The sequence below is a fragment of the Macrobrachium rosenbergii genome, chromosome 24, assembly GCF_040412425.1.
Source record: "Macrobrachium rosenbergii isolate ZJJX-2024 chromosome 24, ASM4041242v1, whole genome shotgun sequence".
Taxonomy (NCBI): Eukaryota; Metazoa; Arthropoda; class Malacostraca; order Decapoda; family Palaemonidae; genus Macrobrachium; species Macrobrachium rosenbergii.
Genome location: NC_089764.1, coordinates 24360727 through 24371235, shown reverse-complemented (window position 1 = coordinate 24371235; position 10509 = coordinate 24360727). Strand labels below are relative to the sequence as shown.

General features: G+C 35.2%; 1 long non-coding RNA gene across 1 annotated transcript in view; it reads right to left on the bottom strand.

The window, feature by feature from the left end:
* LOC136851748 (uncharacterized) overlaps nt 1-9575 on the bottom strand; it is a 144056-nt gene extending 134481 nt beyond the window's left edge. The window contains exon 1 of the long non-coding RNA XR_010856962.1: nt 9515-9575. This is a non-coding gene — a long non-coding RNA (uncharacterized lncRNA). The remainder of the gene's footprint in view (nt 1-9514) is intronic.
* Between the last annotated feature and the right edge of the window lie 934 nt (nt 9576-10509).

Genomic DNA, 10509 nt, shown 5'->3' with positions numbered 1-10509 from the left:
AAGTCCATATTAATTCTATCTTTAATGCCAATTATTAGAAACAAACAATATGGACATAACGAAATATGAATAATTAAAGCCCTAACGCAACAGAAACTGGATAAATAGCGGAGTACAAGAGGACTATTGAGACCTTCGGAACAGTGAGGTCAGAGGGTCTAATTACACAGAACTCGGCCATGTTTGTTTTTAATTTACCTGTTTCTTGAATATTCCCTTTATAGTACAAACAAAGAATTGTGTGAATATAAGGTGCGGGCCTCTACGAAGGTGGAGAGCTATCTCCCATATACACTGACTTGAGTTGTAACCTAGGTACGATGCAAGATAAGGGATCAGGTACGGCAATCAATGAGATATATATATATATATATATATATATATATATATATATATATATATATATATATATATTTATATATATACATATATAAATATAAATTTCTTGAAATTGTAAATCTATTAATGTCTGTGGCATTACAAACTGAGAGAGAGAGAGAGAGAGAGAGAGAGAGAGAGAGAGAGAGAGAGAGAGAGAGAGAGAGAGAGAGAGAGGATATATTCCTATTAAGCAATACACTTATACTAATAGTCCAGCATCTATTTAAAAAGTAAGCGTGTTATGTTGCAAGAAAAAGAGCAACAATTAGTGAACGAAATATTAAAACAAGTGAAAATTCTTGTCAATTTTGACAAAATTGATCCAGTCAAGATAGAAGCAAACAGAGAAAATTAAACAGCATAAATATAATTTTGATTCCTACGATCAATAATAAAACATCACAGCCTTAAAAAAAAAAATTAACGAAATAAACAGTAAAAAAAAACAAAAACAAAAAATTGATAATTCTTATACTTTTCTCTATAGTGGCCATCAATACTTAAAGCAAACTTAATATATAAACATATATATAAAAATAATATATATATATATATATATATATATATATATATATATATATATATATATATATATATATATATATATATATATATATAAAGACACCACGAGGAACATGACGAACTTTAAAACAAATGAACAAACAGCGCAGGATTTTCAAATTCGAACAGCATTCAATACGACTGGTTATTTCTTTTCCCATTCTGACACTAATCTCGCGACTTTACTGCGCGGCTTATTTTCTCTTATAAAAGGGACGATAAGCAAGGAGCGCAGGCGAGGACGGCGGAGCGAGTGGGCGTCTCCTTAGGCCGGTATTTATTCGACGCCGACTTCCAATAAGGATGAAATCGATACTTAGTGTCTCGCTATTTTCGACCCAACGGCCTGCCCGTCAAAATATGGGTTTCGGATCGGCGCTAATACAATAGTAACGACCTGCGAGTGTTAGGAATATCGGCTGAGACGCTTGCTTTCATATTAAAACATTCCTGGCTATCTTGTTTTGATACTCCAACAGCTATGCTTTAATAATAATAATAATAATAATAATAATAATAATAATAATAATAATAATAATAATAATAATAATAATAAAATAATAATAATGCTATCTTATTCTGATACTGCAACAGCTATGCTTTTAATAATAATAATAATAATAATAATAATAATAATAATAATAATAATAATAATAATAATAATGGAGAAACAAATCCACATTTATGTATATGTACATATATTTAAAGATAAATCTGTACAGAGAGCTTTCGGGAATCCGTTCGATTCCCCTTTTCAATCTGAAAAGGGGAATTGAACAGATTCCTGAAAGCTCTCTATACAGATTTATCTTTAAATATAAGTACATATATATAATTGTGGATTTGTTTCTCCATTTCACGACTCAAGCAGCTATTAAGAGTATTTCTTTAAATAATAATAATAATAATAATAATAATAATAATAATAATAATAATAATAATAATAATAATAATAATAATAATAATAATAACACAAAACATGAAGATACGAACCAACTTTGTCTTCTCCTCAATCCACATTTTAAGAAAGGAAAATGTAGCCAAATAAATGGATATTACGTGTGGTCACAAACCACTGGACTGAAATAAAGCACACATTCGACGTATAGAAATAAAAAGTAAATCGGGGATTGTAAAGCTGTTCAAAGGAAGTAATGGATTAATCAAAGCCAATTTTGAGTTCACGTCTAAACAAAAAAAAAAGAATCTCTCTCTCTCTCTCTCTCTCTCTCTCTCTCTCTCTCTCTCTCTCTCTCTCTCTCTCTCTTCATCTTCACTTATATCTTCTTATCCCTGCTTCCTTTGAGCAATGTTACATTTCACTCGTTTAACAGCTTAGATACTCTCCATTACCTTTTTTTGCCTAAATAACCCAACTCACTTTTCTCCGTAACTCTTCTTTTATCATAGCTAGTAAAAAGGTTCATCAAAAATCTCATTTACAATAACCAGAAGAGCGGGATAGGTATACCTTTTATGCTCAGGTATACGCGATATGAATTTAATTAACCTTGGTCCCGTTTTTTCCTATCGCGTCCAATAGGATATAATCCTCACTAAACGACATATCATCTCGGGATATGATCCATCCATTTCCAACATGGTTGTCATCAGTGCTGATCAAATCTGGTGTCTCTATTACTGATTCATGTGTTATGTTGATCTCAGTACTCAGAATTCTCTCACATCCTTAGATCTCCATGGCCTGAGTTTGCATCTTCAATGGAGTAATGTGAGAAGATTTACGCATGTGAATCCTTGGTAATATCGTCATTGTGAAATAGATTTCGATATAGGTGTTGGTACAGATGGAATCTAATACCTCATTACGATGAACATAACAACAGACTGCTTAATTTTGCTTTCTTTCAGAATCTCAAGAGTTTGTGATCATTACCGCAAGAGATTAGTCAAAGGTAATTAAATGGTTCCGTATTTTGGTAACTAATACTAGCTTGATAACTAAGTTCCATCTTCTGAAACTTCTTGTGATTAATAGTAGGAAAAAGGCTTCGGACTTCTTTGTTAACAATATATATTATCATCTACAAAACCATGTAATTTACCATCCGCTTTTTTATCCCTACATTAATCATATGCGCAATTACTTGATACAGGCTAATCTTGATATAAAGGACCATTTTAAAAATACCACAACTTTTCAAACTTCAACGTGGAGAACAGGACAAGTTATCGAACGTTTTACCAGACTGTACAGCAAACTAGAAGTGGAACTTCTATACCTTACTAATATATCACTTTTTTAGAGTATAATTCTAATTAATCTTCACAGCTCACCGCTCCCACTTTTTTTCAGTGATAGTTCCAACCTCTTAACAATGAATGTAGAGAAAGTTCTATTTGGAGTAGTCCAAGATAATTCTCTTTGCGTAATTGATGATACGGTTATACAGTATCCCTAGACAGCCTGTCAAAGGAATTTCAACGGTATTAGCATCGTTCATAAAAACCTCATAATGGCACGAGTCAATAAAATGGTGAGGAAATCCACAGTTGTGTAGGTGTAAATACATATTAGAAATCTATATACAAACGAAGGCTTTCGAGAACCTGCTCGAGTCACCTTCTCAATTGAGGAGATTCGAGCATGTTCTCGAAAGCTCTCGTTTGTATATATATTTCTCTTATATATTTACACTTACACCACTGTGGATTTCTTCACCATTATCGTTATTCTACCCTCTTCCATCCGCTTGATGATGTTTCATTAACGTATGATATCAACAAATTCTTCTCTTTCAAAATGAGCTTCTAACGTACCTGAATCAGCGGCACTCACCACGGTACCTTTATTGCGTAAGCCACGTTTGTTATTCAAACATCCCAGGGATCAATGCCAAAGCGTTGCATAATCTCTGGGATATCACCGGCTGCTGGTATTGGCAAGTACATGAATATCAGGCTTCCCTCTAGATAAAAAATGGTCATCATCACTATCATTGAACAAATACCGATTGCATAATTACAGATACTAGTGATTTCATTCATTCAGTCTTAAGCACACTCAAGATCAGCTGCGGGGAAAATCGCAATTTAAGACAAAAACAGAGGATCGTCAATTAGTTGTTGATGTAAAGGAACGAAATACCATCTTCAGTAATTCTCTTTGCAACAACAACCTTGGTATCGTTAACAGAAAAGTTGCCAGAAGTAGTTATGAAAATGATTAGAAATAACATACAAGCAAAATCAATAACAGGAAGCAACACGGAAAATCGTCAACAGACAAAGCTAGTATAGATACAAAAATAAATAATAACACAAATAAACAAGATCATTTACAAAATTAAATACGCGGGGAAAATCATCATTGAGCAATTTCATTAAGCGGGCTTTCACCAAGAGTACCGAACATGCGACCCTGAAAAACAACAACATCGCCACATCCAGAAACACCAGACCCTCAATGCAACATCATCATCACATCCAGAATACGAGACCCTATAAAAACAACATCACCACATCAAGAAACAAGCCCCTCGACAACAACATCAACACATCCAGAAACGCCAAACCCTAAGCGCAAAAACATCATTACATCCAGAAACACGAAACCCTATACAAACAACGTCACAACATCAAGAAACAACAGACCCCCAGTGCAACAACGTCACCTCATCCAAAAACATGAAACCCTCAAGAACATCACCACCACATCCAGAAACACCAAACCCTCAGTGAAACAACATCACCGCCACATCCAGAAACACCAGACCCTCAGTGAAACAACATCACCACCACATCCAGAAACACCAGACCCTCAGTGAAACAACACCACCACCATATCCAGAAACAGTAGACCTTATAAAAACATCACCGCATCAAGAAACAAGAGCCCTCGAAAACATCACCACATCCAGATACACGAGTTCCTTGAAAACAACATCACCACATCCAGAAACACAAACACAAGACCCTATACAAGCACTATCACCACATCAAGAAACAAGAGCCCCTCGAAAACAAAATCACCACACCCAGAAACACCAGGCCCTAAGCGCAACAACATCGCCACATTCAGAAACATAAGACCCTAAACAAACAACATCACCGCATCAAGAAACACGGGACCCTCAAAAACATCACCACATCGAGAAACACGAGACTATACAATAAACATCACCACATCAAGAAACACCGGACCCTCTGCGCAACAACAACAACCGGACCCTCTGCACAACAACAACACCACATAAAGAAAAAAAGAGCCCCTCAAAAAAACATCACCACACGTGGCCCTAAAAAACATTACGTCATCGAGAAACACCAGGCCCTCAGCGCAACAACATCACCACATCCAGACACAAGAGTCGCCCAAAAAACATCACCACACACAGATCAAAGTCCCTCAGCGCAACAACATCACATCCAGACACAAGAGTCCCCAAAAAAACATCACCACACACAGATCCAAGTCCCTCAGCGCAACAACATCGTTGCATCCCAGCAACAACATCATTCCTCCTCTCCTTCTCCTTGCTCCTCATGAAGACGAATGTCTGGCGTGGCCAAACTGTCACTGACAGAGTGCCGCAACCTGGCACTCACAAGGCAGGTAACTTACAGGTGCCACTAAAGATTGGAGAAAGAAATATTACGAACGCAGTTTCTCATTGCCGTTTTAAAAGGGCGTGGGAGAAGCTTTCTCATACAGTCTTGGCAATTTTCGGTATTAGGAGGTCCCGTGACGTGTTGGTGTTCGCGAGAGAAATGTTTAATAATAATAAATAATAATAATAATAATAATAATAATAATAATAATAATAATAATAATAATAATAATGTTTGTTATGATGCTAATAATATCAAAAATCAAGAACGACAATAATAATGAAGCCAGAATTATTATTACTATTACTATTATTATTATCATTATTATAATGATAATAATGATGTTGATGATGATATTGATGGTAAAGATAACAACAATGTTTTTCATGATAGCATAAAAATGATAATAATCCATAATCATAAATAATATTGGGGAGGAAAAAATGACGCAATAATAATAATAATAATATGATGATGATGATGATGATGATGATGATGATGATGATGATGATGATGATGATGATGATGATAATCCAACAGTGGGATACTAAGTTTCATGAGACCAGAAATCAGGAAACATTCGCGTTTTTTAATGCAACAATCCAATTTCTTCTTCAATGAAAACCTTCAATGATGATACGAAAAATTACTGAAGAGAGAGAGAGAGAGAGAGAGAGAGAGAGAGAGAGAGAGAGAGAGAGAGCGTGTACTTCAATATTCACATCTCGTATGTGTAGATAATAAATAAGCAAACCAAAAGGAAAATCAGAATGAGAGAGAGAGAAAGAGAGAGAGACTATACTTCACTCCAAATGAACTTCCTCCACTGGAATAAGAGAAAAAGTTCTTTATCGCCTTGCAATGTAGGCAATTTACCTTCATCAAAGAGGATCATGTTAAACCTTCACAACACAATTTCTCGAGTCTGGAGAGAGAGAGAGAGAGAGAGAGAGAGAGAGAGAGAGAGAGAGAGAGAGAGAGAGAGAGAAAGAAGGAATAAAAATCTCCTATAGTCTCGTTAAGAAAAGTTTTGCCTCGAATTTACGCTAAATTCTTTTTTCTCTTCGCTAACTTAAAACAACTTTCCACAAAGTTTAACGACAAGTTTTCATCTGGAAACAAGCAAACATTTTTATCTTGCCATTATTTCTGCTGAGAAGCAAAGGGGTTTTAAGGGATTATTGTTTCAAATATTCGGCTTTCTCCAGAAGGAATTTTTTTTAATAAACAAAAATGAAAATTGATGGGAGATATAATATCTATTTATCTTAATGTCTAAAGTAAAGGGAAATGAAAAATACATTCTGATTTTAAGGCAAGACTGTGAGAACACTTCATTTGTATAAACAGTTCATAAACTGAGGTAGAATATGATATTTCTCCAACATGAAATGGATACGAATTTTCATACTGTATGAAATGAACAGGATTAAAGACTAGTCAGACTATTCACCACTTGAGTTTGGAGGAAGGTGAGTTCTTAATGGCATCTTACTTGTAAGATTTATTGTTAACTGAATTATTTAAAAAGCCTTTTATTTCCCTAAACCAAAAGCGAATTCCAAAAAGATCATTCATGGATTTCAAAGACTGTGCAACGCAATGTAATGATCGATAACCAGTTAATTTTCAAAGACTTCTAAAATAGTGTGTTGTCATTTCTCACTGTTCCATTGAATGGAAATGTGTCACCCTGGTCCCCAGAGATACTCTATGGAATTTAATCATAATAATTTTGATTGCAACATATGATAGAAAAGAAGAAAGGAGATACGAGACATCATTTCTACGAACTGAAAATCTATCGAAAAGTATACGTCAAAATGACCAAAATATCTTTAAGCACAAGTTAATTACTGAATATTAGTACTGCATCCATTACTATGTAACATAAAATTTAAGCTGTTGATAATAAAAGAAAAACTTTTATTAACAAACCAAAAGCACAGACAGCATAACACAAAGCTGCAAAGGGAAAAACAAATGCATTGTCTCTCTCTCTCTCTCTCTCTCTCTCTCTCTCTCTCTCTCTCTCTCTAAGGTAATATCTTCCCGAGCGATGCGAGGACCATAGAAGAGAGAAAACGCTCTAATGAAAAACCGATAGGTAAACATCACATTAGTATTTATGTCACAGAAAGGAATCGTTTGGGCCTTGTACTTTCTATCCAGGGGTAGCTCCATTAGCGTTAATTATACTCTTTTCAGAATGACTACGGAGCATTCGGCGAGAGAGAGAGAGAGAGAGAGAGAGAGAGAGAGAGAGAGAGAGAGAGAGAGAGAGAGAGAGAGGCAGTTCACTACACTCCATTCTTTGTAAGTTTTTTCTTTCCTTTTCTTCTCTTCCCTTTTTTCTATTATTTTTTATTTCAAACTCCACTTCCTCCCCCGCCCGCCCCCTTCATTTGCCATCACCCGAATCCCCGCCTCTCCCACCCCTGTTCAGTCCCTCCCATTCCTATTGTTCTGTTGGGCAGGTACAAAAACACCTGTTCTGTGTTGTGTGGACTCATTAGCGAACGTAACTCTTTTCTCTGCGTTTTTTCCTTCCTTTTGGCCACGTTTGCTTTCCCTAAAAATTCATTACCAAAAAAAAAAAACTCTTTGAGTGTTTTTCTTGCGGTTCTTTCTGCTTTCAAGTTATTTCAGGAAACGGCAAAATCATGTCGTAGCGCCTAGACACGCTGCTAATGATCGGAAAACCTTTTATTTCAAATTCTTACAAGTCAGACGTATTCTTCTCCAGGGGGAGCGTTTTCATGCACCTTCAACTGATATTTACGTTATAGTTTCGTAAGCTCTTATAATTAGCCCTTACTTTCTTGATTTCAAACAAATACCATACTTTCTTGATTTCAAACAAATATCATCATGAAGTTCCTTGGCTGTTTTGGCTGTTTTCAAATTGGTGAGTATTTCATATATAAAATGTATATTTCGCGATACAATTGCATATTACATATATTCCATTTGTTGATATAACAGGTTCTACCTCCCTCATTTATTGCTGCTTATCACCGTCAGTGAGCACTGACCTCTGTTTTCGACCTTACCTACAGTAAGTTACCTTTCCCACCAAGTGATGTACATGAATGAAAATGCCACCCCTAACCCTCTCCAGAGAAATCTGCTAAGGTACACAAACCCACATGCTATATATTTCTGAATAACGAACGGCACAAGACAGTTCAGATCCTCTCGCTTCTTGCCAACTTACTCTGAAATTTCAATTTGTTTCCTTTGTTTTCAGGTCCACCTGAGGTATTCTGGTTTGCCCTCACTTAAAACGAATGCTTGTTGCAACAACTCTTTTTGATCGTTATCACTGATGTTGCTATTACATTATGAGCCCTAAAGCACTCCTAAACAGGTGAATGCCCACCAGTTTTTATTAGTTCGGCTAATAAGCAGGAATGGATGTAAACCTTGACTGGGATTTTGACCCTTCACCGTCAGTGGTCAGGCTTAGAAAACTTAATTTTTATCGAATTACCGTTTATACCCAAGGACATGAAAAGTACACCACTAATATCAAGCAAGCCAAGATGCCTTTAAAACCTCAAAGTCTGATTTTTTTTTTTTTTATAAAGAACGTGGTTCTCATTACAACAAATCAACGATCACGAGCCAATTTCTCCAAATAGTAAATATTCTCTAGAAGGTCAATTCATCGATATATCTGTCAAGTTTCGCCAAGATCCGTTCGGCTGTTACTGAAATATCATGTTTCGCTCAACACAAATACATTTACAGACCGACACACTAATGCATACATAAACAAAGCTACCTCAGTTATTATACTATCAATGGCAACGCCGTATAATAATAATAATAATAATAATAATAATAATAATAATAATAATAATAATAATAATAATAATAATAATAATAATAATAAACGCCTTAATATAATAATAATAATAATAATAATAATAATAATAATAATAATAATAATAATAATAATAATAATAATAATAATAATAATAATAATAATACTCACCATGCAAGGTCATCTGATTTCTGACTCCAGCCTCTAGTTTCTCATGTGTCTTGTGTCATCTGGAATGCAAATGATTAGACTGAGTTCTACAATTCTCATTAACTCTGTTTACCTACAATATAATCAAATAAATACCGAGAGCTTGACTGACCATGACCTTTGACTGTTAAGTAGCTGACTTGGTAAACTAAGTGTCTGAAATATTACATTACAAACAGATACTATAAAAACTCTGTGGTGATTTAGCATAAAAGTTAATTATGTTTATCATTTTACCTAATGAATCAATTTGTAGTTTCACCATGATCCCCTAGCCTATTCATTCATTTCTAGTCATAATGTGGTTCAGATTCCACAATAAGCTGTAGGTCCTGTTGCTAGGTAACCAGTTGGTTCTTAGCCACGTAAAATAAATCTAATCCTTCGGGCCAGCCCTAGGAGAGCTGTTAATCAGCTCAGTGGTCTGGTTAAACTAAGATAAATTTAACTTTTTTTAGATGTCCTGCTAAACCTGGGGGAACAAAGTCAATCAAACATGCGCGAAAAAATCTCCACCTTTGGTGGAGGCAACAGAAATCAACAAAAATAATATGAAAGACATCTCCACCATATTCAAAATCGTGTTTGGCTCGCATCGCCTTCAAAGCGCATCCGAGAATGAAGACTTTGATCAAGGAAGTGCATGTGACGTACGGGGCGAAGGAGCAGGTTTCTTGATCATCCATATTACTCCGGGTCCCAACGACGGAGAAACAGATATCTATTAAGACATCAAAGATGACCCGAAGCTTTTTTCACATTCAGAATAACTTTCGTTTATTTTTTTATTTATTTATCGATGTTGTTGTTTCTTTCAGCACGTGAATTTCTGAAGCCTGGGAATATTTTTTGTTGTTCTTTGTTTGTCTCTGCTTCAGAATATTTTTTATATTTGTTCTTTGTTCGTCTCTGAGTTGGAGTTGACTTGAATTGTCTTCTTGAAATGTGTATAGAAT